At 31.0% G+C, this 27,701-nt stretch overlaps 1 protein-coding gene across 1 annotated transcript in view; it reads right to left on the bottom strand.

Moving 5' to 3' along the window:
* LOC108546763 (neuronal calcium sensor 2) overlaps nt 1-27,701 on the bottom strand; it is a 236,187-nt gene that overhangs the window by 191,687 nt on the left and 16,799 nt on the right. The gene's annotated exons all lie outside the window — the stretch shown is intronic.

Genomic DNA, 27,701 nt, shown 5'->3' with positions numbered 1-27,701 from the left:
CCAAAAAATGTCGAGTATAATTCGACATGAGAATTTCTGTGATAAAATCTGGTGTCGAGTCACGCTCACCAAAGGAGTGCAAAGGGTTAAACATTTTCGAAATTTTTGAAATAAGAAATACTGGTTTCGTCCTGTACGATTAATATTTGGATTTAACATCCGAAATCTTACCCAAATTTTGCATAAATCTCCATCGATCACAGTTAAACAACGCATAAATAAAAATATAACCATATATAGAAATATATAATTCAGATTTCTTGTCAAAAATACTAATATTTTAAACTCTTTTTGCACTAATTTTCTCCTTTCTTTCTCACCGATTATAGTACAGGATATGTACTGCACAATCTTTCAGAAAATAATATCGATGCTGGAATGAGTGAGAAGAAATGATTTCTTTTCTTTATTCGTGGATTTAATATTTTTTGCTTGAAAGAAATTTCCAAGATCTGAGAATTTCAATCGAAGTTTCAAGAATTTTAAATCACGAAAAGAGTACAAAATTTCAAATTCTCGAAACTCGAAACTTTCTTGAGTTTCGCGGAGTTTCAAGGTTTAGGTGCTTGGAGAAACTCATCCGTACTTAATACTGTTATTAAAGCGCAACAAAGTGTGAGGAAATAAATGTAAATGGAAGTACATGAAGATGTTTCTATGTAACAGATAATATGTTCATGGATTTTGATGTAGAAGAACAAATGAACAACTATAGTGACTTTTTATTAAAAAAATGTCACACAGAAAGAAGCCACTGCAATAGCGCTTTGTTCCAAAAAAGTGAGTCTGTGAAAGAAGTCACTATAGTGGTACGAGGATTTAAGAGTTAATGAAAATTCGCAGATTCTGTGACGATCAGATTCTTCAAATATTAGGCAAGAGTATCTTGAAATATGAAAACCGAATGAAAATATTCTGCAAACGATGAATTGAAATTCATCTAATTTTTGACAAAGAGAACGAAGAAAATACAGAATTGTAAGATAAGGCAGTGACTTGGTAATCGAGTGTAATCATTTTTATAATATTAAAATATCAATAATAAAGCTCCTTTTTACTACCTACAACTCGTGTTTGATTCCATTCTAATAATTTTTGGTGTAATAATAAATAGAAAAAATAAAAAAATAGAATTATTAATTCACAATTCTTACATATTTTCGTGTGCCTTTAACGTTTGTCAATAAATGTCAGAAGTTCTCAGAGAGAATATTAAACTAGATTCTTTAGTGGTTTGGTTGAAAGAAAGGAATATATAATACCTAACCTAACCTAGTAATACATGGACAGGGGTGTAAATGCCATAAGAAGAGAGGAAATTAAAAGTATGCAAAATAAGTGGAACTTTTTATTTCGTTATAATAAGCGAGAAGACTATGAAATAAATAAAAGCACAGAAAATCTAATACAGTCATATAAGAAAAGGTTAATGTATTTACGCGTAAATTATTTAAATCGCAACCACGTTTCTTTTTGTCCTTTTTCTTAATTAAACTATTTAGACCAACCAGCAGACTTGGTATATTTTGTGCAACCAGCGATGTATAAAATCCTAGCCACATAACAGAAATAATGTAGACTTCATGATAGTCTTCTAAGCATAAAGTGTATGGTTTCAAGTGACACTCACTGCGTGGGCAAACCCAACGCGAGAACGTGCTGCCCTCTGTTCCGCGGTAATTTAGCGTACTTAACCTCTCTTGTTTCACAAACGCTGGTATCGTTTTGCGTAACATTCCTTTTAAAGTGTGGTTAGGTTTAAGTTCCGTATATATGTGAGCTTATACAGTTTCGTAAAATCAAATTTAACGCTTTTCTCAGTGGCTAAACACGAACAGTAATACTTAATATACGAGTGATTAGTCGATAACAGAAAATAATAACAGGGACGTTTTTGGATTTATAAGTAAAAATGATTTTATTTAGTCTTACTAATTATCTCTCTTTTTATTATTAATATATATTTTTTAATAACGAAATATTGACTAATCAATTATGGATCGATCAATTTACCATATATATATATATATATAAAAATTTGTGAATAATATGTTAATTAAGCAGATAACAATGAACATCGTTGTAAGTAAAAAGTATTGCTTTTATTTGAATTGTTGAAATATTAAAACTAAATTTTAGCAGAATATTTTTAAATACTTGGCAGTTATTTAAGATATTTACTATTCAAATATCGAAGCTGTGGATTTGTGCTGAGGATAAGGAACTTTATTAGAATCATTTAGTGTCTGAGGACTGAAAATATTACTGAAAATTTCTTGACACTCTATATTTTATAACTAATATTTTTGAAAAGAAAAGGCTAATTTTTCCATCTAAAGTATAAAGATATTCTTTATTCTGTAAAACAAAACAAAAATTTGTTTCTGGCCTAATAAGCAATAAGTATTAGAATCATAAATACACGTAACAAACAACTGTTTAAAATTCAATTTAATTTAGTGTCAGTCAAATCAATGAGCAAAACTGAATACGCAATAAAAATTGTTCAAAAAGATATTGTATCAATGTGAAATGATTAAAATCAACATTGTCAATTACTCGCTTATTAAAAATTTGTTCAAATTATTTAAATGTATTCTCCCTTACCTGCAATAATGGAAATTCATGGACCAGTGTTTTATATTTTTACAAAAGAGGTCTGATTTAAATAAAACATTGTAGGTTTGAACAGGCATATACATATTTTTAAACTACCATAACTTAATTTTGAAAGATGAAATTCAGTATCAAAGATCGTTTCCCAAAATGCAAATTTGGAAATAACTACAGATGGAAGCAAAAAGAAAATATTTCAGTTATGAAAAATTTTCACTTGTGTCAGAATTAGTATTTTAAAAATCGATGTTTTAAATATCGTTTCATCCTTTAAATTTCAGTTACAGCAGCTGGAAAAGAACATGTACATTACCTATACACTGTATATGTATCCACAATAGAATTTAACAATAATCATTTAAAAATAATAACACACGTTATATTTCATAGTTTTTATATAATTGTTAAATGTTCACATACTTTTGAGCGACAGTGTAGATATTAACCGCGTTTCCTGATAAATCTAACAAAGTTTCATTCAAATCCCATCTTTCAAGTAAAAATATAAAACTGTGATTTTGAAATTTTTATTACTTCAACCAAGGAGAAATATATTTAACAACATAAATAACTGATTGCATTCTGTATGATACTAAACAAAGAATTCGTAATGCAAATTACCTTATCATTATTCGGTATTTTCTTAAACAATTTTTGCTATGTATTTAGTCCTGTTCACCAATATATACGTTACATATATTTATTTACTTTATGTATCTACATATGAATATATTAGAGGTCGCGAAAAATTTGTTTCAACGGAAAGGGGTCACGAATGAAAGAGTTAAACCCTTTCACGGGCAAGCGTTTCAGCAGTCTTAAGACGATTTCCCATTTAACTCACTAGCGCCACGACGGCTTGTATCTGCAATAAATGTCTATCGTAAATATCGTATAAGTATTTATATATAATAAGTATAACTATAAGTATTCTCAAATTTTATTGATATAATCTTAAAATTTTCTTCATATTTCTTGTAACATTTTGTTGCACAACAAAAATTTCACAAATTTTTCGACCATACATGTACATGATCATACTCGCACAAGGGTCAAGAAGCTCTGTATTAATGCAATATCACAACTGATAGGATTAAAGCAAGCATTCGTCAACTGACTGAAAGATATTCAACAACAACAACGATTATTGCATCGATTAATCCTCTTTGCATATACTTTTAAAGAAAGATTGAATTTAGCCAAAAAAATTCTCAAACAAAAAAAAAAAATAAAATAAAAGAGAAAAAACTAAAGAAAAGTAGATCACCTAAAAAAGTGAAATAAAAGAACTAACAAATTATAAAGAAAAATTATTACAACTAAGAAAAAAAAAACTGAAAGACTAAAAAAAATTTAAAGAAAACTTAAATAACTAAGAAAAATTAAAAAAAAAAAATACGAAACAAAAATAAAAATAAAATTAACAAAAGTAAAATTAATTTGTACACCTACTATTTCATCTTAAATTTTCAAGTGGATTATTGAAAATCGTCTAGTAATAGTCGATACAAACGTGAATCTGTTTTATCGACACCTCGAGCGTAATTAAGATATCGGTGGATGCCTCTTGTCTGCTAGTTTTCCGTTATCCGAGCACGATAATTTTTTAGTTAAGGCGAAGTTAAACGCGAGGCGACTATTCAGAGAGCGTTGCAAGAGAAGAAAAAAAAAAAAAAAAGGAAAAAGAAAAAATCGAAAGCTCGAACGACGAGAGAGAATGGCCTTTAAGAAAGTTTGCGAAGAAAACTCTTGCATAAGAAAACTCTTTAGGATTGTTTCCGTCCTAGAAACTTCCCGCAGAATGTTAATGCGAATCCATCGACTTTGCCGTAGAATTTCAAGAAGCAAAAAAGATCAGGGGCAGTTTCATTAAAATTTCCAAAGACCGCTTGGAAAATATTTCAGTGTTGACTATGAAAACAGGACGCGATAAATTCCGATGGGAAACCTTATGAGAACTTTTTACTCCAACTTTTTTCCTTTCCTCCACGTTTCAATCGTGTTTATCGTTCGAGGATCCGCGTAACCAAGCGTACGATGAATTTGATCCGCTCGGATCACAGATATGGGCAAATAAATTTCACTTCGAGTGGTACACCTTTTGAAGTAGGTCATAATGCGGAAGGTTATGCACTTGGAACAAAACATCGGGTAATTTCTTTGCGATAATATCACTGCACCCTGACAAATATTTTCCTCCACATATCAACTTTCATTTTCCAGCTGCTTTGCTGCGGGAATTAAAAGATACAATTATCAATTTTGAAAAATTTATCAATATCGTGTGTGTATATTATTATATTTATATAAAACGTGCGTAAATATGGTATATATAGGGTGCACGATTTTAATCTGTAAATGAAAATTGCTCGTCAACTATTGATTGCGTGAAAGGATTTCTTTAATAATAATTAAATGGTTGCAAGAAGGCCATAAGAAAATAATATAATTATTTAGGAGATGATCATGTAAAGGGTACATAAAACTAAATTTTCCTTATTTAAAATGGAATTATGTAATTTTTAATGCACCAGTTGATCCAGCTTGTCATATTTAATAAAAAAAGTACTAACTCACTTATGTCAAAAAATTAATTTACAGGATACTGAAGTCTATTAGGTATTTTTATTATTCTATATATGTAATTCACAAATTCTTCAAAAATGTACATAAAATAGCATTCCAATTGACTTTGTCCGATTATCTCTTTTCATTTAAGCAAATCGTCAATTTGGAAAATGTGGATAGGTTTGTTATTACGACTGAGATATTTGCAATCAAATATCTCGAAAATTAATAATTTTTCGTCATATGTGATCTAGTTTTTGTTTATTGTTTATAATGACCAGCTAAATCGATTAATGCACTAATAATTCTATGATTCTATTTAAAATAAGGAAGTTCAGTTTTATATATCCTCTACGTAATTATCTAATAATTATCTATAAATAATTATATCATTTTATACTCCTCTTGAAACCATTCGTTTTGGTAGACCCCCCCCCCCCCAAAAAAAAGAATAAATAAAAATGTTTTGTCAGGGAAATTATTTAAATCGAATACCTGTATTTTTTTAAACACATCGAATTCTTTTATTCTTCTACACCAAAGAGTGATAGGATTGATCAGTTTACGAAGTATTTTATAAAAATAAATATCGAGAAATTATTATTAATTATGAACATTGCTTTTCATAGCACAAATTAATATTAACTTTGATTAGTTAAAAAGCTGAAAATTTTCAGTGACTGCAAAAATAAAAGGTCTCAAACAAGTTATTTTAATATTTCTGGTGGTTTTAGGGTTAATCAATTTTCTTACGCGTATATTAAAGATAACATTAAAGAATAAAAATAAAAAGAAAAATAGTTACGAATTACAAGAATTTGTAAAGAAAGTTGGTTTATTCATACTAATATCTTGTTAAATTTAATTTTATAAAAATAATGATAAGTATGGTTTATTGTTACTGATATTTATAGTAATTACTGAGATACTATTGGTACCGAGAACTATTTCCACGAATTCGTTATTACGAAGCTTTTACCCGATTGAAACTTTTATACTTCTTATCGCGAATAAAACATACGATGCAAAGCAACAGAATTTTATGGACATATTTACATATGAGAAAAGAGAACAGCATTGCCATGTGTACCACGGCATATAAGGTTTCCTGGAGCTAGTGATTTCTATCTTAACCAAATATTAAAAATTAATAATTGACGAAAATTGATTATCGACTCGACTATATTGTTTATCACTTAAAATCGAACAGAATTTCTGAAAATTAAAAATTTATTTAGATTACAAGACTTAAGGATAAAGAATACTCTTTTACACTATATCCATCAATTTCTTGAAAATTAATAATAATAACAATAAAAGGTAGTACAACAGAAAATATAATTCAGAAGATTTTTGTATAATTTTAGCAAAATTCAAGAAACAAAATTAATTTAATTATTATTGGTGATAACGTATAAACTTTAATTTCTAGAATGTTCCGCGTGAAGTTCTAGTTCGAGTACTGCACCATAGAGGGAGAACGTGAGATATGAAATTCTAACCTCGATGATTCGTGCCTTTGCAAGATACAAGTTCCTATATACTATGTAACAAATTTTCAATGCAATTGAACGTTGTGTTTGATAATTAACACATTCCTGAGATATTTTTTAAGTTAGTTTATTTTAACACAAGGTACATTAGGTCGATTACGCGAGTAAATATTAACCCTTTGTACTCGACGACTTTTTCGTTACAGAAAAATAATAATTCGAAGACTTTCTGTCATAGAGTCAACGATATTTTTGAAATGGTAAATGAGAAATCATATGCAAATTAATACGTAGAAATATTTTTCTTCAACATTCCACACATCGTTAGGTAATTTTAAATTTGATATATTAATTAAAGTTGATCTTTGGAATCTGATTAAATGGTGACTGAGAGTCACCTCTCGAGTGCAAAGTGTTAAGTTAAGTTAAATCCAAATCTCAAACACAGAGTTCATTAAAGAGGAAAATTGATTATATATCAGAACCTGTATCTTCTGAAACAATTCCTCCAAGTAAATTGTTGAAGTTGAAATTTTGTCAATAATTCCACTTCAAAGAACCATTTATTTTTGAAAAATACTTTTGATATTCTTTCAACAGTTAATTCTGACCCATGGTATTTTCATGACATGACATATGTTATATTGGACATATTTTTAAAAAATAAAATATAATATTGATAATTTAAAATACCTTAAAATAAATTGATAATTTAACACTTATAATTCGAGAACTATTTAATTCTTAATTCATTTTAAAACCTTAAAGTGAGACCATGGGTCTCGATAATATTTGGATCGTTATGAATCCAAAAACAATTCATTTATGTCTCTCACATGGGTGAGAATGATTTATCTGGTATATCTGTTTGTGAATGGATACAAGTTCATAAATTTTGATACACCGTTTTCACGAAACTGCAGGATAAAATGGGCAAAATGGACTTCATTTTCGAGGAATATCTCTGTCATATGTTTCATACTTGGTGCAATTGCTGAAAGCATTATGCATAATTAACGAACCCTGCGCGATAAATACACCACGAGTGTCGTAATGCGTTTTAGTAATGTACGAGATGAGAAAACCTATCCACAAGCAAATGTTAACTTTCATTAAAAACAAAAATATTTTCTTCCTTTGCAGCTTATAACGCTAGGTTATTTCATTCGTAAACAGTATAATTAAATTTTGTTCTGTTTTATGACACGTTGGTAAAATTTACAGATGTCAAACAACCGACGGTCTCCGAAATTTTGACGCAAGAGCGTTGTTGATCAAATATAGTCGAATTTTAATTAGAACCAATTTATCAATTTCAAATTGAACACAAATTATTTTCAATCCTCGACATTTTATCTGTATATCGTCAACAGGTCGTCCGCAATTGGCGACGGTTAATGACGAACCAAATTTCTTGAGGAACTTGTGTTTTTAGTGGACTGTATATTTTGTAATAGTTCCGGTTAACTCTTCTGAACTCTTCGAATGTTATTTGCTGACTGACTGGTACTGACCTAACTAACTTGTGCGATGCACGATCTTTCGGAGCCCATGGTTTCCAAAGGGAAATCGGTTTTCCCATTGGTGGTTGACAGGACCGAGGGTGGGCCCTCGGTCCGCGAATCAGATGCCCCCAAAGAAGGGAGGACCGTCTTCCGCGACCGGGTCTGCCGGTGGAGGAAGCCTCTCCCTCAAAGGGGGTTGCTGGTGGGCCACCCGCGCATTCGTGATCCTTCCTGAAGGACCCGTTACTTTATGGCTCCGAAAGTCGCGACATCGCACATGGCCTGGTCCCTTTCTTTGCAGGCCTATTGTCAGCCAAATCCTAAGTGCTGTTGCCTGCTTTCTAACATTAATGGCTAAAGAAAGCCTCGTGTCCGGTGACCCGAGGGAAATAAAGAATTGTTTGAAAATGCATTGAAAATGAAGATAGAAAGGACACGGAACTTGAACTAAAACAGCAATTAGAATCTGGCTGCCAGAAGACCCTAACGGTCTTCTGGGTCTATTCTAATCAAGGGCCGAACAAAATACCGGCACGACATTCTAAGGCTTAACATTATCTAAACCTAAAATATTAATTATATAATTAATATTTGAAATAAACAGGTGTAGTAAACTCCTACATAAGTAATGACATTTTGCCTAATCAAGATTAGGTGTGGAGTATATATCACTTTCTTTCACGAGTCAGGACCAACAGTAACGAACGGATGTTCGAACGAACGCTAATGGATCAAAGGGATAGCCCCGAGTATCTGACTAGTCGTCCATTAATGAAGATTTGAATTTTGATATTTTCAACTGCGTCTTCCTAAAATCACTATCAACAAATACAAATTTCTGTAAGAGGATCTTCTGATCTAGCAGTGTGCAAAGAAGCGCTTCTTCTGTAATTTTTTTCGGAGAAACCATAAGAGTTATTAATACACTTTTCTTTGTCACTCATTGATACATATTCTGAAGATATTCCAAATTTTTTTTAATAAAAAATAATAATAATTGTAAAAGTTATTGAAACAATGTATAACATGATTTAAAAAAACATGCCTGGCATGTTGACACGATTGTGACTCTCCTGCTTATTCAAAACAGACAAATTAAGTAGCAGTTTGTTTAATAAGGATACAGTAATAGTTGAAACTAGAAAGTATAAAAAAATCTCCAGATTTAAAAAAATGGCGGTATTTTAAAGTTGAAAGATCGATTTTCTTTTGTTTTTTGTCATTTAAACCCTGAGGAAAAAATAGTAGGTCACTATAAATTTCAATTGTTCTAGTCTCGACGACAAGGGGATATTTGCCAAATTATACTGTCCAAATTTGAAGCGAATTGGTTAACTAGAAATCGAGTTATCGCATCAACACTTTCGAGAAAAACGCGGTTAAAATTTTTGATAGAAATATTCAAGAAATATTTCATAATACTTTACATAATTCATTTCCGACGTGAATAACCAATTTGTAATGGATAAGTCTTTTGTTTATAACCCACCAAATGCAGAAGAACCGTGATAAAACTAAAAATCTGATGACATATGTAACAGCAAGTCTTCGACATCGATCCACCTGTACCAAAGTAATACGTATATATAGTTTTCTGCATATTAATTTTAAGAATTTCGTTAAATAAGTTTGCACGAGTATTTTATGAGATCTAAACATTAAGAAAATGTGAAGAAAAATTTGATTTTTCTAATCCTCTTGACCAGAAGACTTCTTTAAATATGACTGAATTTACCCAGTGATTATGAAGTACGTGCAGGTGATTATGATAATGATCTAACTCACGTAAGTTTCGTTTCGAAATATTACAAATTTCGAATTTTAGATATATTATGAACTAAAATGTTGATTGCGACGAAGCTACAAGCACGATCGAGTCATCCAATTTTGCATTATTTTGACAAATTATTATTTTATTGTACTACAAATGAATACAATACAAAACAAGTGATAAACTAATTTTTGTCAAATTTTATATTTGGAACCCTTTCATAATTATCTATCAATATATTTATACATTTAATTATCGATACTAATTGAAAGAAAAGAAATAATAAAATGAATTGCAGGAATTCAAAAATGAATATACATCATTATTACCCTCGTAGTACGGTCCTTCGCAGAACGGTAACGGGGTCTCACAAGACCCACAGCGATGTTCCACTAATACGTGCTTGAGACCCTCACCCTTATTCTACTACTTCCACCTGACTTTTTGATGCAGGATATTATGTAATAATTATAATATGGAAAAGAGTGGAATTTGTTTAGAAAATGTAAAATTTCATAAACATATCTGTTATTTATGCACACTGGGTATATACAACATTTGAACTCGAGAGAGAAGTAAAGTAAAATAATTCTACACGTAAATTTGTATACGATTTCTTATTTATGATTTTTAAAACATCGGCAATTTTATAGCAGAAAGTCTTTGAATTGCTATTTTTCTGTAACGAAAAAATCGCGAAATGCAAACGGTTAATACTATTGAAAAAAGAGGAAAAATGAATGAAATAAATAGTAATTTAAATTTATAAACATTTTCGCAATAGATTTACATAAATCGATACTAACAAATTCGTGGTAGCTTTAATTTCTAGAATTTCTTGTGCTTCACTGACCGAGTCTAATAAAACTAATAAAATGTAGAGTATATACGAATAAACAAGAGAACAAAGCTGACCAGCAGTAACTGACCAGCAGTAATTAAACGAAAAGTTGAATTTTATAATTTGATCCATTTTAATAATAAGGGTCACAGTGGATGGATTAAGGTCTTCCTCATTAAAATAAGAACAAACACAGATTAACGAGAGAATTTTTAATTCAACAACAATGTACTCCACGGCAGTTCGCCGGACAAAGAAAGTCAGCCAGCCTGAAAATTCGGATTTCTATAAAACTTTGCTCGTATGTAGAGCATAAAGAAATATGCCAGGGACAATTATCTTTCGACAGAAAATCGTTCTGAAGGAATGAAGTCAGCCTCCAAAGTTCTTGTCTTTTCTTTTTTGTTTCCTGAATGTAATTGTAACGGTATTAAATAAAGCATAACTTTACACGTGAAAATTATTCAATGTGCTTCAACGCTCTGTACTGCTGTCGTAAAAAGATTGGCCAATAATTGATTTTTAATAAATAAATATTTTTGTTAATTTGCGTGTAGCAAATAAAATTTATTGATATATATATAACGATTTGAAATGAATGTAAAATTAATATAAAACCTAGCGTGGTTTTAATATCGATTCTTTCTTTATTTTCTCTTGATATACGAGTAATAGAATTGTTCTTTTCCTGGTAAAATATTTAAAAATGATATGACAGTATATAGCATATCAAATAGTAATAAGGAAAAGTTAATAATGGTGTAATAAATATAATAAGTGAATTTATTTAATAATTCACTTGTAGCAAAAATTTATTATATATAAATTTATTATATATAAATTTATTAGATAAAATAATATAAAATAATTTGCTATAGTGGTAAATGACAAAAGAATTTCATTCGTAATTACTTATCGAGAGTATCATGTTATTTAATCCTTTCCACTCGACAATTTTTTCGCTACAGATGAATAAATGTTCAAAGATTTTCTGCCATAAAGCTGATAATATTTTAGAACAGTAGATAAAAAATTGTAGAATAATTAATACGTAGAATTATTTAATTTCAATACCTCGCATACTATTACGTTATTTTAAATGTAATATAATTAATTAATATCGATTTTCAAAATTGTATTAAATGGTGAAATTGGCTATCAAATGGTTAAATTGGCCTAAATATATAGAAATAAATTCCGGATATGAACAAAGATTGCATATTTTACGATAAATGTTTGTTTGTAATGTATACGATACAACAAAATTTCGCTGCATTCGGAAGTTAGGTATTGTTTTGCAATAAGAGCATATTGCACGTAAAAGCTAAATGCGAGAGGAAAATGTAAAAGTATGAATTAATATCACGTTGTGCAATAACAATTTATTTCATTTAATAGGTAAATACTCCCATAAAAAGAATAATCATTTGTCAGCATTTAGGAAAAAATTGTTACACTTCAAATACGTAAATTCCAAGTTTTCAAAATATCAATATTCTATTAAAACTATCGTATAAATCTAATGTAATACTATACTGACATAAATCACAATATGTAAATTAACAATGAATATCGTATTCTTCTTGGTTATAAATCAATATAACATTAGTAAAATAGAAAATTAATATAATATTATGTATTAATTAGTAATTGATTATTTATATTAATTAATTATTTAAAATTCATGCAACCAAATATATTGATACTTTATTTTCGTTGATTACATATTAGTGTAATATTAATAGAACAGAATATCAAATATTATTATGTATTTTACTATTAAAAATTTGAATATTATATTATATAAAACACATTGCAAGGAAAATTTGAAAATAATTTCGCTATTAGTCTTGCGTTTCCTAGTCGCAGTTGAAGACCTACTTTCAGACCTAGTTCACTGGATAATTGTTTCACAGTATTCGCCGTTAACGATTTTCCTTAATTCACTACCAGGAACACCTTTGCTTTTATCTCATTTTCGTGAATCGATGTTCGTACTCCCTGAAGCTGCTGATTCAACTCGTTTCAAAACAGAGGTCTATGATACGGTACAATTTTCAACATTATGGAAAGTAAATAAAACTAAAAGGAACAGGAAAAAAGAAATAAATACGAATCGGTCTTGAACGCAGAGACGATGTTGACCTACAAACTAGTGAATAAAACGCTATATATAATAGATATAGAAACCACAGAACTCGTATAAATTTTCGTTCAGCCAGAGCCTCGACTGAATCATTCTCTGAAATTTAATATGCTTGGAATTAATTAATTACGTGGATTTTTCAATAAATTTTATTTCGGCTCCCACGTCGTTAATATTTTCAAGTAATTATTAATATTTTCCGTGACAAAGGAAATGTTAAGAAGTATCGGAATAAAATTTGTTATTGACATTTTCAATTTTACGGTATAACTGTTAACTTTCTTTTTGGCATGTTAGAACATTTTTCGTTGGATATTTTAAACAGTAAAAATTTGTAATCGCACTTCAATAGAATTTGCGAAGTTTTATTAAGAATTCTATATATCCCTCGTGTGTAAATAAGTGTAAGAATATTTCTTTAATATTAATGGATTTTAATGAAATTCACGAAGGACGTGATTTTTGAAAAAGTTTTGAATTTCGTGATACAATTAAATAAAAAGATATTAATTTTTATTAGATTTTGTAAATAAATTAATTGAAGAAATCACTTATGTCATGAAAGCTGCATTTGTCATTAAAAAATGTGTTAAAAATTTATATACACTACATTGTTTCTGTACAAATAATTTCCAAGATACTAAATATTAATTTTAAATACTAATTTTTCATTCTCATTCTTGATGTCTTTTTTTCTCAAATATAGACGATTATTAATAAAAAATATAAAAAAATAGGGATTAAATATTTTTTCAAAAACTATATCCTTTGTGAACTCTATAAAAGTTGATTATAAACATTTGGAAAAATTTTCTTGTTAATATTAAATATAATTAAAATGATCTTTTATTTTGATTTTTAAATTAGACACACGATTAAAAAGGATTTAAATCAGACACGATTATCAATACAGTCAGTATAACTGACTTTAAAGTTTTCGCTTGTATAGTTATCGAAAACATGTAGTTACTTTTGGCAAAATTAATATTAACTTTAATTAACATAAAAATATAATTATACACATATATCAATTTATTTTAATCATATTACTTTAAATATTGTTATTTGTGTTTTCTATATTTAGGTACATGTTATGCTAATGTATCTTGTACCTAGTACAGTTGCTAATTGTTTTTCCACTTTGATTTTTTACTTTGATTTCAAAAACACTTTAAGAATCTAATTTCTGAAACATTTTAGCACTGAAATTTTTTAAGCATCTTGTTTTGAAATATATTACTACATATAAAATATAACATTTAAAAATACAAAATATTATAAATACAAGAGATGACTATGAGTTAAATGATTTCAAGGTGTGCATCTGATCTGATGATTTCAGAAAATGTTATTAATCCTCAGGGTGATGTCGAATGTTATTTCAAAATCACTATCATTTTGTACATATTAATGCATGTTTTTCGTAAATTGATACAACAATTACCAACACAAATATAACTATCTGCTATATTATGACATTTAGTGAGCTTGAACTTGTGTTTGTATCATTTTTCGATCCTCCATTGAAATTAAAAATATATTTAAAAAATAATCGCGATATCAAGTGACCAAAGCGATAACGTTGAATTTAGTTTCCAATTGAAAATTTAAAAATGGTCGTTTGAGCTGTGGTGGATTCAGTGTTAAAATGGTATATACAATGAAGAGGACAACTGAATCTATACTACGTTAATATTTGAACAGCTATAATTTTGCGAGGAGAAATCGTACGATAACAATTGTGGAGGCAATATAAAGGACAGGGCCTGTACTTTCATATCTCTATATTTAATTTCTACTCAGAAATTTCTACAGTAGATAATAAAGTCAGTTTCTCGTTTAGACAAGTGAAAAAATTCAAACGTCGATAGTTCTTCTAAATAATTTTTTTCAAGGTTCAAATTACCATAAATTGAACCACCGAAGTGTCCAGCTTTAAGAAATTTCATGAAACATGAAACTATTTTTTATTTTCGAGTGATTACTGTTGAAGAACGTTCAATTTATACTTGGCGCCTTAGAGAATTATCACAACGTGTTGGCAACACTTGAAAGTTACTATAAGTATAATAAATTTTGAGTGTTAGTATATGGTGTTCAGTATACGGTGTTCAGTACCCACGTGCAATAGGACTATAATAAAATCGGTATCAATCGATACGAATATACGGTTACATTATTAAAAACCTGCTTCAACTTCCACCTCCAAATATCACATTAACAATTACATTTCGAACGAAAATTATACTACCGACATGATTGTAATTATAAAATTAATATGATGGGATATGCACCGGGTACAGTTCTATTTACATTTATTACACCAGTAATAATGAATAATCACGAGTAAAACGTATCTGGTTTTTCCAGTTATAACATACAAGATCGAAGTTGGACGAAATAGTCCAGTTTATCCCAAGTGAAATAATTTGGCAACGAAAAATCGCATATTAGCATCTATGGGATTCCTGAAAACTCAAAATTTCTGACGACACGAGTGATTCGATTCGAGGTAATTAAGACAACGAAATAAAATTTTCAAGGGAACTGCCAGTGTTTGAATTTTTATAATTTTCTAAATGAAAAGCTGTCTTTGTTTTTTACTATATAAACTTTTAAGGCAAAATTCAATCTAGGGACATGAAAGTATAGGCTTTGCCCTTTATGTTTTGGATTCTATTTGGTATAATACGTATTTTTGTAGAACCCAACGCTTTATCCGAATTCGGGAAGAAATATTAACTAATATAATAATAATATACCTAAAATATTAATAAAAAAAACAAAATAACATAAAATTGATTATACTATATGCTCCCCTTAGAACATCTATCTGAAACAATTTCTCGTACAACAAATATTTTACGAGTTATTTGAGGTCATGTTATAAAACTCACCCTGTATATATAATTTTATCTACTGTGATGTACATAACGCAATTTCATGTATATAATAAATTGTATTAAGTACATATAATGTACTATTAATGTATAAAATATAATATTCGTGTAATATTATATATATAATATATTAAAAACGGAAATAATTTGAGTGTTCAACTTAAATGGGACACCCTGTATATAATCAATTCCTCAATATTTTCACTTATACCATTTTCTTTGAGCATCTCTCTCTTTTATTCTTTCATCTACTGGTCATTTCATTGGTTGTGGGAAGTTCAAAATTAATTAATATTATCTATGTTAATATACTATATTTAAATACTTGAACGTTGGAAATTAATCATTTTAATGGTAAGTATAGGCTTTGCCCTTTATATTGGCCCAACAAATATTATTGCACGATTCCTCCTCGCAAAGTTATTGCTGTTCAAATGTTAACGTAGTATAGATTCAGTTTTGCTCTCAAGTAAATACATAATTACGTTCTAATTTGAATAAAAGTAAATATTATTTATAATGCTTTTAGTAACTGCAAAAGGAAAAAATATTGGAACCAGTCATTTTCACTACTTTGGCTCTGCTAGTGTTAATTGCGCAAGAATCGTATATTCACTAATTGAATTCCATAGCCATGCTTAAAAAGTATGGCAAACAGTCCTCCTAAAAGGTTCGTTGCAAAATTTCCTTTATTCCTAACGCTCTAATATACGTACCATTTTTGACTGACTCTAAAACGCTGAATTTAACGTCTCTAAAAATTTAAATCTTTTATTACCGAACATCAATCGGTATCATTTGGAAAGTAACCTTTCTTCGTTACGAACGCTGTAAATTTGGCAATGAAAATTTGCTATTAAAAGAGCAAGATAAATTTAAAATCCTCAATTGCAGAAAATGAATCGATATTAGCCATTGGAAATTAGTCGATAGCCTTCTTCTTTACGAACCTGTCATAAAATTTCCAGTGAACATTCTCTCAAATATTCTCCCATCGAGTGCGACATTACGTGGATACAAATTGTTAAAAATTATTCGATTGCGAGAGGAATCTTTATTTTTGATGGCGTCACCCTGCATCGGGATTTATTTTGCGTCGAGGAAAATTGATATGGTTCCTCGAAGCTAAGTTAAATGACGCAATGAGCTGATGTCATAAGGCCTATAGAACCCTTGCAGAAGGGTTCAAAGGGACACATTTTTTTTGGCAGTCTACTGTGTAATGAGCTGATGTCATAAGGCCTATAGAACCCTTGCAGAAGGGTTCAAAGGGACACATTTTTTTGGCAGTCTATCGTAAGCACCACGTATCACAGGAAAACTCGAATCTACGCTTACACCATTCCGAAATTAACCCTTTTAGTGCCGAACGAAAAACGGGTGCCTATGCGAAGATAACCGGACGAATTTGACGAATTTACTATGGTTTGGGAAAAAGCTAATAAAAATCAAACTATGAATGATATTTAAAAAATTCAAAATGCAGCGTATTACGGAAGAAAGGAAGAATAATGCAGTGCCAATTGTATTTCAATATTGATTGAAAATCATACGAATAACGTCGATATAAAACACGATGGAAAACATAGAAACAAGTTTCTCTTCTACAAACAATATTTGCACATAAGAATAATCACCGTTTGATCACAGTTTTATGTAGGTCACGTAGTATGGAATATAAGTATTACATTTTCGATCGCTTTTAATAAAATAACCAATATCGGAGCTCAGAACGAAAGGATAACTCCATGATGCACGGCAAGCGTCAGACAGATCTATTACCGAACAAATGGATTTGGTATAACGTCACTGAAAAAAAATTTTGGTGTTATTATAAACATTTATATTCAGTTATCTGTCTACTAAAAATATGTAATATTTACTTATTTTTAATCACACGAACAATTTATTTAGCATTGATGCTCACCGATGCATACACCGTGTAACACTTTTCTTCCCGCGCGCGGATTGGCGAGCTTTTTTCTGCCCTTTTCACATACTCGCGTCAATAAACCGTCGTTACTGTACCTGATTGAAAGAGCACAGTTCTTACAACCGCTACGCTATCATAAACATATTGCGATTACGGTCCCAAGAAACTACCCCGCGTCGAGTTTCTACCTTATTGCTCTAGCGTATACAGAGCCTCGACGCCAACCAGCATAGAATATAACAAAAAGTTAAACCCAAAAACAATCTTTCAAATTCTTTTGGAATTAAATTAGACCATTTATAACGTTTTGTAAATTTATTTTAAGATAAAACTTTCTCGCAATGCGAAGAATAAGGCGCCGTCGCATACGCAACGATATGTCGTCGTTGGCACTTTTCGCAAGTGTAGCAAACGACGATATATCATCGTTAGGCACTAAAAAGGTTAAGAATAAAATCAAGAGTAGAAGTTCTTATTGAGATATGCACTCCCTTAGAAGTAGGACCGCATACTCATTCGCCTCGCTACCAATCTTAATACATTGTTAGTGTCCTTCATCGCTCGCCATCCTACAATATTATGCGCACGAGTGCCAAAAGTAAACGAAGGAACTGTCATGTGGCAAGAGGAGTAAATAATATTCAAAAAAACTTCTACTGTTAGCTATATCTTAAATTTCTTGATGGTATAAAATAAACGGGAGCTCGGGGTTTTCTGTGACGCATGCAGCACGATGGACTGCGAAAGAGGTGTCACCTTCGAACCGTCAGCAAGGTTAGGTTAGGCTCTATGACACCAGCCCATTGCAAGATCACTTTATAAATTAATTTTAATGAACAAGTGGCACAGTTTTAGTCACTAATTAAAAACAAACTTTACTATAATATAGTTTAAATCAAAACGGATAAATTTTCTCGCATTTATTATTGTGGCAACATCGGGTTAACCCTTTAACTGCCACGCCGAAATCACTTGTTTCGCTCAGGAGAGCACGGGAGTATTTTCATTATCCAAAGGAACGATGGTAAAATAATAATAAATTGGCGATATAAGATAATATTCTTACCCAATGGAGTGTTTATCATATTGGCAGTCACTTGTGACCACCGGTAGCGCGTTGGTAAAGGTTGACTATCGACTAAGTGTCAATTTTCGTTCAATTTTTACAATTGTAAGTAGTTCAAGCACTTCGGTCACCAATGACCATCGTGACGTCACAGGAGAAACCGTGGCCGGTCATATATGACCAACGTGACAGTCAAAGTGTTAAAGAACTCGGAGCACCCCAGCTCTGCATGCTAAAAGTTAAACTTGTAAACCAAAATAATATAAAAGTATCGAGCTCCAGTGACCGATTAGGCTGCGTATGTGATAAACACGTAGCAGCAGATAACTCGAATCCTAAACAAAATGGCGATCCGTTTAATTTTCGCGGATACATTAACAGAGAGTGACCACCGATAGAAGTCAGATCGAGGAGCAAATCAGGAAACAGTATTGTACCAGAAGATAGAGAGTACTGTATCGAACGGAGGAGAATAAAGCAGAATTCGCCATAGAGTCTTAGAGTTATTGTTCTCTCCATCTCCGTTCTTCCTCTTACAACAATGCAAAATTATATGCATAATTAACCCTTTACACTCGGCGAATTTTTCATTACAGAAAAATAGTAATTAGAAGCTTTCTGCCATAAACGACGATATTTAAAATGGACATTTTCAAAATGGTAAATAAGAAATCGTATACAAATTCTTTTTAAATAGAAAATAAATATCATAAACTAATTATTTTAACACTATGGTACTCTTCCAAAAGTGATTCCTTTTGAATGGAAAATAAATATCATAAACTAATTATTTTAATACTATGATAGTCGTATCACTTTGCACTCGGCGATCTTTTCGTTACAGAAACATGGTAATTCGAAGACTTTGTGCCATAAAATCGACGATATTTTCAAAACGGTAAATAAGAAGTGCAAATTAATTGTAAGACGTAGAATTATTTTACTTCTACATTCCACGCATCGTAGCGTAATTTCAAATTTGATACATTAATTAACATCGATCTTTAAAATCTGATTAAATAGCGACTGAGAGTCGTCTCTCGAGTGCGAAGGGTTAATATGAAAAACACGAGTCTATAAGATATTGCTTTTAATAAAAGTCCTTCAACTGATTAGTATACTTAAATCATATTTTAGGACTTTAGGTAACCTGGCTAAGAATATAGGAATGTCACAATAATCTTGTATCATTTTTCAGTCCTGACTCGTCTATTAAGAATAATCTGAAACACTCTTTACTTGTCATATCTCACAGGTCTAAGTACAGAAACTTTTTTCAGGATGTCGCATAATTACAACGCAAAATGAGAGCTCGTACTATGCTCTTCAGTGTTCCTCTTGTGGGGACGCACCCGACTTCGTAGAGCAAGTTTGCCTTTCACGGACCACCTAGGGGCTAAACTGTTTTGGGCCCCTAGCAAATGACTAATAAACAAGTCGCACGAGATATGTGGTTCTCCTCCACGGTGCGTACCAACTTCACCCCCTCGGGAAGGCAAATGGCTTTCCACAGAAAAGGACGTCAGAAGAAGGACTGCATTGGTCAGTCCAAAGTAGTCGTAACAGGTATTACGGCGAATCGGTTCCATCGCAGTAACCGTGATAATAAAACCAAATATTCGACGCCAACACAGTCCTCGTTCATTTTATCCACGTCATCCCCTTTACCCTGATAATTTCAAAGGAAATATCTTTTCGAAAAAAGGATCGTATGATTATAATTTAAATTTGGATTGAGAGAGGAAGATTACTGTTGAACAATATTATTAATATTCGAAAAACGTTACTATCTTTGGAATATTTTTATAATTATAATAAAATATATTTTCTAAATCTAATATGAGGTAAAAATACGTAAAATCTATGCTTTTATCTCCATTTTTCACACGAACAGGTCAGATTTGTAGAAAAATGAATTATGACATATACTGTCGAAAATAAAATACGTCTTAACACATTTACAAAAATCAAAGATATGTCTATGTGTCGAAGAGGTTCCCGGGAACGCGTGAAGTGTTTATTTCACGCTGTAGATTAGAATTAGGGGACCAGGACGAGCTGCAATTGCATATCCTTCTTCATCACTCTAGTTTTGTCTCTCCCTACTCCAGTTAGAATACAGAAGATATACCTTTCTAAGAATAGAATAAAAATAATTATAAAGAACGATAGTTATTTCTTTTTACCCATAATCCCAATATATACCTCAAATGTAACATATTTATAATAACAATAATAAAGATTGTGCGATGAAATAGTCAATCAGTAGATCAGTAATGGATAAAACTAATTTCGCTAAAAATAATTCCACGTTTGCAGTAAATGAAAAATAACAAATTCAAAATCCATCACACCATAGTCTTAATACTTTTTTGTATAGTTACTTTACATGACACCTTACGCGAGCTCATAGTATATCAAATTTGCATACACCGTGTTGGTCTCAAGGAACACAAAAATCACAGCACGTGCTATCATTGCGTCACTTTAAAGCTATGAAACGCTATGAATTTACGATGCGATTAGGCTACCTATTGCCTGCCAAAAGGGATGCAACACTCCAAGAGGATTATAATATTCTTAAATAATACAAAGAAATGATTAATGATAAAATGAGCTGATGAGAAGTCGTTGGACAATTAAATCGATTACGTCAGAACTTTTCTGAATCTGCTTCGAACTTCGGGTCAATTGATCATGCGATTAGGATGCGAACTGACCTACTACGACTGAACTCTCTGCATAGAGATTGCTTATTTTCTGCATAATCAACTCCGAGCATAAAGTCAACCTGACGTGAATGATCGTCGTTTGAACGTAATTTCGTTCACTAGCGTACTCTGCATTTATCATGACACTGCGAGGACGGTGCAACACCATGAAAACGCAAGTTGTCAAACTTTGTTTACAGACTTGATTATTTTACCGTGTTTCTTTACTTTCCGACCATTGTGCTAATTTTCCAGTTGACCATCGCGAGGTTGAGTAACCTTCAGTTAACCAGCATACGCGTATTCCCATGGAACAGAGAAATAGTGGGTCGCAGAATGCTTGATTTGCTTTGACACATTTAAGCTTGTTTCTCTGGTTTACAGAGTTAGAGGCGCAATGTCCATTTCACGATTTAATCCATTCCACGGTTCTCTTAAAGAGAGAATGGAGAATGAAACGAGAAGAGATTGGTAGTTAAATACTGGAAATACAGACCTGTAATATTTATTTGAATATAACGCACACGTAGATAAAAATATTTTAAACTTTTTAACAAATTTTGGAACCCAAAATTGATTTGTATATTTATTTAAATATGTCGCAATAATACAATTGGGGTCAAATATTATATTTCTGAAAAATATAGTTTTAACTGAAAATATCAATGTATACACTTTTATATTTATACATGTAGAATAAATTAAAACATTGAAGGAAAATTTTAGGAAATCTCTTCTGACAATTTTATGTTATATGTATTATTAATATATATAATATGTAATATATGTATAATATATATACTAGGAATTATATATTTTAGATTCCATTTGGTATAATACGTATTTTTGTAGAATTCGACGCTTTATTCGTATCCGGGAAGAAATATTAACTGTTCCATTTAAAAAATTGAGGAAATAAAAATCTTGATAAAAAAGGAAAATAACATAAAATTTATTATACTACTATATACTCCCTTAGAAGTTATGCAACATATATCTAAAACATTTTCTCGTACAACAAATATTTTACGAGTTATTTGACGTTATGTTATAAGACTCACCCTGTATATATAATTTTATATACTGTGATGTACATAATGCAATTTCATGTTACATGTACATAACAATTTGTCTTGAGTACATATAATGTACTATTAATATATCAAATATAATATTCGTGTAATATTATATACATAATATATTAAAAATGGAAATAATTTGAGTGTTAAAATTAAATGGGACACCCTGTATACAATCAATTTTTCAATATTTTCACATATTCCATTTTCTTTGAGCATCTTTCTCTTTTATTTTTTCATCCACTGGTCACTTGATTGGTTAGGGGAAGTTCAAAATTAATTAATATTATCTATGTATGTATATATATTATATTAAAATACTTAAACACCGGAAATTAATCATTTTAATGGTAAGAAACTATATTCGTGTCGATAAATTTTATTTACCACAGTATTCCAAAATTTATCACGTGAAATTAGTTTTTCCTTTGTAATTAATGTTTTTAATTAAATATGACTATTAAAACCAAATTAAAAATTGTATTTCCTGCGAAATTGTATAATACGATATAATATCAACTATACGAAAAGAAACAAGGAAGTTTTATAGCAGCTAAAGCATGACTATTATATAATAAATATGAAGAATATATTGTACTATAAGCTTGCGGAATTTAAATTTATTTTATTTAAGAATTCTTTGTATTTACATAAGTAGAATCGTACATAGACAAATTTTTATTTAAAAAAATAATATTTCATGTTAAATTTTTCGAAAGCAATGCAGTTATAGCGTTGTAAGTTCAACCGATTATACATACCTTACTAAAAATATTTAACCTTTTGCGCTCGACGATTTTTTGGCTAAAGAAGGGTACGAGATGAAAAATTTTCTGCTATAAAGCTGATGATATTTTTTGAGCAGTGAATAAGAAATCGTATAATAATTGACAAGTAGAATTATTTAATTTCGATACCTCGCACACTGCTACATTATTTTAAATTTGATATATTAATTAATATCGAGCTTCGAAATTTTATCCAATGACGACTGAAGGGCGCCTCTCGAGGGCAAACGGTTAATATTATTTATTGTATCTGCGTCATATATAGAATTTTTACATCAATAGGACTAATGAGATGGCTGCCATCCAAATATTGCAGCCAAGATATACTATATGAACACATTTATAAAACGGTACCTATGCACTGCAACAACTATTCGTTACGGAGAAGTCAACGTGTATAAAATCTCGAATCAATAAATTGCAACTGATTTATTCAGCGAACCGTGACTATTAAAAAACGAAGGCAATTTCAGTTGGCCGAATTTCAATTTTATCGCGGATTTAATACTGGATAATAAATTAGGAAAAATTCGTTTCTCAGTGAAACTATTTAAAAGTGACAGTGACATCCTGATTCAGAACAGTGTTTGAGCCTAAAATGTACAATACAGACGTGAATATTCCTTATTTTTTGAGGATTTTTATGTTTGATTACATTGAATATTTTAAATTACCGAGACACGTCAAAATTTTAAAAATCTAACGAAGAACGTATAATGGGAAACGTATATGTACACTTTAAGTAAGTGATTAAATATTAAATATTCGAGAGAAAGATAAAAAGAATATAAAAGAAAGAAAAGATAAAAAGAAAGCAAAATAAAAATTAATGTAATTGGGGGGAGGGGAAAGAAACACTGTTTTTGTGTTTAATAAAAATATATGATAAAGTCTATTAATAATAATATCAGCAAATAATTTAATAATTATTCTTCTGTCGAATTAATACACTTTTGCCTGTTTTATAAATTACAGGACTTGAAATTACTTTATTTTGCCATAAAGGAAACAATATTTTTTCTTTTTTATTGGACGATTAATTTTCAATGTTTCTGTCAATATATTTTTATTAAGAAGGGACGAAATTGACATAAAATTGTTTAAAGCTATAATTTTGAATATGAATATAATAATTTTTTATTATATTTATTATAAATAAAAATATAATAATTCTTTTTAATGGAGATTCGCAATGCTTGATGGTGTGCATGTAGTCGTTTTGTTCTATCGTTACGTTCCTCCGGTCAATCATGTGTGAGCCTATTGCATTACTGTACAGTCAGTCGTAATATAATTGTTATGTTTATCCATGTCACTAAATATATTCATTTATATATGAATCTATTTCGTCTCTTCAAAATAATAATATTCTTGATTATTTATGTTGAAAAGATAAATTTAGTTATATACAAAAATCAATCTAGGATATAAGGTGTGAATAAATAGTATATAAGACCTAGATTCTGGGAACGAATGTTTATATGAACATTAGATAAGAATTCGAGGTTACGTGAACTGCGTCACGTACCCTCTTGACACTCTCACAAATTGGTCAGTCACTCTAGAGTAGCGCTCAAAGATAGATGCACCTTTGTTGAGTAATAAAAGAATTTAAAAAGGATATACATATATATCGTAATTATTTTACAATTATAAACCCATGATCCCAATAATTTATTTACGTTTCTCATATATTTTATTAATTTATATTATTTATTATAATAACCTAGTAGCTCGAACTTACAATTTACTACCTTAAACGTTAATTTACACATTTTAAATTAAAAAAATTTGAGATTGTAATATATACACTCTCTTTGAATTACTCGCTAAAGGTATGTACATGTATATATACGTTCTTCTATACTATAGAATCATTTTTGTTCCCACATATATGCGTTATATTATAATTAATTATACGATAGCACTTAATTGTCCATTTTCGTATTTTCCTTTTCAAAATTCTTTTTTACCTACGCACCAAAAATATTTCCAGTTCCAAGAATACTGCAGGAAAAGAGTTTGACATTTAGTCAATAGCAACACACATATCGTCCAGTTGACTCGCTTGATATATCGAGTCGACCCCGATGAACATTGCAACATTGCACCACAGGAGGGTAAACTATCTACGAAAAACGAAACTCGGATTTGTCGAATGAGAACACGTGTTCGGAAGCCAAGCTGTTAAGAAAATATCGCGTAAATATAATTAAAACTGAGATATGTCAAAGTTCCCCTAAACGAATAATCAAAGGTCTAAGAAACGAATAATCCTACGTAAACTCGTACTCCAAAGTGAAGACTGAAATGAGTAATTTAGCGTGATTAGCATACATTTGCCGAAGTTAGTTACTCCTAGTAACTCTGGTTAGTAATCTAGTAGATTCGAGATTTATAAGGCTGATCCTCATAGATCCAACGCTAGTACCCAAGTCACGCGCGAGATGGCGCTCACACTCAAAGCCATCTGAAGTTCGTAACTAGAACGTAATATTCAATGTCTAAACGGTAAAATGAAAACAGTTGGTCATCAACGCCTAATTTCGATTGATACTGAACAATCATTAACAAAATCAATTTATTATTGCTAAATTTTGATCAGTATGTGCATTATTTGGAAGAATTTCAACCTTTCGTAAACTATAACGAGAAATGCCCAGAAATGGAAGAATTTGTTCCATAATTGAACATCGTACAACACTGATTGACCCTCGAGCCCTTTATTTCCCCAAAATACCTTAAGTTGCTCTTCTGGGAGCAGGAATATTCGTATTTTTGCGCTCGACTGGATTTTACGACCTCGCAACATCGATCGAACCAAGTACACTCACACGCGAAAATATTCCAAAGTTTACACTTACTGCTTCTCACTAGTGAAACATGCACGTTACGTCGTTCGCGCATTACGTATTTCAAACAATGTAATATACAGAGTGGACTGTGTAATGACGCGACTATCTCAATTCCTACAACGATTTAGTTATCGAGGAAACGATGAAAAATTATGCAATATTCTACGTTTTTCCTTCACGAGTTTATATTTGTTAGTTAAGCATGACTGTTGAAAGATTTTTATACGTCTGCTGTAATTATATGGAAACCGACAAAAATTAAGGGTACACTCGATCTAATGATATTGCACTTCTTTTAATCTTTGAAATACCGTTTCAAAAGTCTGTTTTATAAGTCTGCTGTAATTATATGGAAATGGAACAAAAATTAATGGTACTCGATCTAATGATATTTCACTAGTATTAATCCTTGAAGTACCGTTTCGGCAGTATTATTACTTATTAGGAAATACCATTGTTGCACCGCGTGGATGTGGATGAGCTCCACGCGGAGGGGGCAGCGTATGGTAAACTTGTGATGCCCCCTTTTCTCAGTGTGCCGAATCCCTTACGAGAAACTGAGCACTTAGGTGGTAATAAAGCGCAGATTGCTGGTTGAAATTACGCTTTATTCTACGATTATGATGTGGGTGTGTGTGATTGGTGCGTGCGTGGTGTATCGTCTTCTCCCTTGCCGTTTTTCCTTTCGTTTTCCGTCTTCCGTTTACCGTCTTGCGTCTTCCAGTTCTAGTTCGCGTCTGTCGTGTCTTGTCTGAGCTCCAAAACCATCTTACGTCATCTGATGTGTTTTGTTTGATTTCTCACGATCGTCTGATGTTTCGTTTTATAATTTTTTGATCGTCAAGAAGGACGGCGAGGCGCGTCTTCCACGTATTATTGCCGCCGCAACAACCATATTGCCGATCCCGTATACCAGGTAAAACACGATGGCGCCTTGATGCTTGGTCATCATATACGCCAAATACCTGGAGTATGAGGTAATAATTCAGTTCTTTTTCCGTTTGTAATTACCTTTGCATCTGAAATTCAGAAACTCCATCCAATTTCAAAATACATAGTTCTACCAAGGGTCCATATAAATGCTAGATCTGGTAGCATGCGGCATACAAAAGCACACGACATCAAGGTAACCACACAGTCCATTTACTATTCGAAGCTATACACAACCACCTCAAAGAGCCGTCCGTTACTAATCGTAGTAACGATATAGAAGAATACCTTCCGAGTGTGCATACGAAAAAATTTGGAAAATAAAATAGCCATACTAATCGACCCATATTTCTTTCTCCAACGATACGTCAGTAGATTCCTAATCTACGTTTCTTGAAACGTAACTCAGCCAACGTCCGATTCTCGGACAGCAATTTCGAGGGCAGAATACGTGAACGAAGATATTCTTTAACCCTTTCGGTACGGAGGAGCTGGCCGC

This window comes from Eufriesea mexicana, unplaced genomic scaffold, assembly GCF_001483705.2.
Source record: "Eufriesea mexicana isolate 0111107269 unplaced genomic scaffold, ASM148370v2 scaffold757, whole genome shotgun sequence".
NCBI lineage: Eukaryota > Metazoa > Arthropoda > Insecta > Hymenoptera > Apidae > Eufriesea > Eufriesea mexicana.
This window is presented reverse-complemented; position numbering and strand designations above follow the sequence as displayed.